Source organism: Anolis carolinensis, chromosome 5, assembly GCF_035594765.1.
Source record: "Anolis carolinensis isolate JA03-04 chromosome 5, rAnoCar3.1.pri, whole genome shotgun sequence".
In the NCBI taxonomy this organism is placed as follows: Eukaryota; Metazoa; Chordata; class Lepidosauria; order Squamata; family Dactyloidae; genus Anolis; species Anolis carolinensis.
In genome coordinates, this window is record NC_085845.1 from 166,368,868 (window position 1) to 166,371,196 (window position 2,329).

Genomic DNA, 2,329 nt, shown 5'->3' on the forward strand with positions numbered 1-2,329 from the left:
TTTGGATTTTGGAATACCTTTATTTGCATCTACATATATAATAAGATACCTTGGACATGTGACCGAAGTCTAAATACACATTTCATTTATGTTTCATATATAACTTGTACAGAATACCTAAAGGTAATTTTATGCACAACATTTGTAATCATTTTGTGCATGAAATGTGTTCATTAAACAATCAGAAAGCAAAAGGTATTATTACTATTTCCAGATAAGGGATCCTCAACCTGTATTGATCTTTATAAGACTTTCCATGTACTGGTTCTGTCACACAAATATTAGAGGATAGGACTCATACACAATTATACTGCATTGAATTTATGAAACAGACAAAAATAACATTATTACATGCATTGGAAGCATTTGGTAAAACAACCTAAAGGCTGCAAATTAAGGCAAGGCCAGAAGATGGTAATATTGATCCAGGACATAGTGCAACTAATGTAAACTGAGTTAGATGTTAAAATACTGCTGTAGTAATTACCTATGATATTGCTAATATTTGTATGTGTGTTTTTTAATATTTGTCTACAGCCATGAACATTAAAAGGCTAATGATTTAATAACCGGTAAGTTTCTTTTATACTAATAATCACATCCAAAAGCTTCCTGTTGAAATCATAAAATTATTCCTTTCGTCATACATCATATAAAATCATTGCACCACAAGAGAGCAGACCTGATTAGATTAAGGGGGAAATCCACAGACTGAATAAATAGAAATAGAATATAAGGTTAAAATGTGTTTAAAAACATTCTGAAAATACAAGGAATTGCTTCAGTGTTGAATGACAAGAATCATAATAGGATCTAGAGAACATTTGAGACTTGAGTTTGCTCTACGTGTAGATTCAAAAACTTAAAATAAGATATTCTTTTTAATTGATAAGTAATGTACTTTTCCAAACTAAATACAATAATTGCATTTGATTGAGTCCCTATACAATCTGCATTTGCCCACAGTGATGATTTCTTCTTTCTGATCTGATACTTAGAATCATAGAATAGTAGAGTTGGAAGAGACCTCATGGGCCATCCAGTCCAACCCCCTGCCAAGAAGCAAGAAATTGCATTCAAAGCACCCCCGACAGATGGCCATCCAGCCTCTGCTTAAAAGCCTCCAAAGTCGGAGCCTCCACCACTTGCTTTATGGAAGAAGGTTTTATGCAAAACTATAAAAAAATATTCCTTAGTTTCAGCTTGGTGCACTCTGTAACTCAACTTGGACAAGATGGAGGAGGTCCTGTTAGTAATATTTCATTTCCCCAGTTACATGTTATTCACTGCATTCTCCAGATTATGCTGCTACTGCCACCCTATATGGTGGCTGACTGCAGTAGCTCCAATTATATTCTCTCCGGGGCCTGTGCTAGGCCACAGTCTACCCAAAATCTGGTTTCTTAACTCACAAAACCCTAAAATACCTAGAAGTTTAACAAGTTTTAAAATACTAAACAAAATGGTACTATGGAAGTTTCTAGGAACAAGATTCCCCTTGTTTTGATATTATCTAATTTGTATCCAAGTTTAAGGTATTTTTTATGTTTATTTGTTCAGTCACTTCCGACTCTTTATAACTTCATGGACCAGCCCACGCCAGAGCTCCCTGTTGGCCATGGCTACTCCAGCTCCAAGATCAAGCCAGTCACTTCAAGGATATCATCCATCCATCTTGCCCTTGGTCGGCCCCTCTTCCTTTTTCCTTCCATTTCCCCAGCATCATGATCTTCTCCAAGCTTTCCTGTCTTCTCATTATGTGGCCAAAGTACTTCATCTTTGCCTCTAATATCCTTCCCTCCAATGAGCAGCTAGGCATTATTTCATGAAGTCTGGACTGTTTAAGGTATAGGAGAGCTTAATTTCTGTCAGTTAATGGCTTGATCTACTTATTATACTAAAGCAATTAAGATCATCCTATTCTAAAGCCTGTGATAGAGACAAAACGGCAAACTATCCCAGCTCTAGGGGTGTATGTACACTATAAAATGAGTGCAGCTTGACACCACTTTAATTACTATGACTCAATGCTATGGAATTCTGAGATTTGTAGTTTGATGTGATGCCAGCGCTCTTTGGCGGAGAAAGCTAAAGTCCTTGTAAAACTACAGCTCTCATGACTGCATTGCATTGGACTATGTCTGTTAAAGTGGTTCTCCAGTCATCTGAGGAGAACCTACAGAATGGTATAGATTGTTAGATGGAGGAGAGGAAGACAACCTGCCATATTCTGCATAGCCTCACACAGGAGTAAAGGTAAAAGTTTTCCTCTGACATCAAGTCTACTCTTGTCTGACTCTGGGGATTGGTGCTCATCTCCATTTCTCAG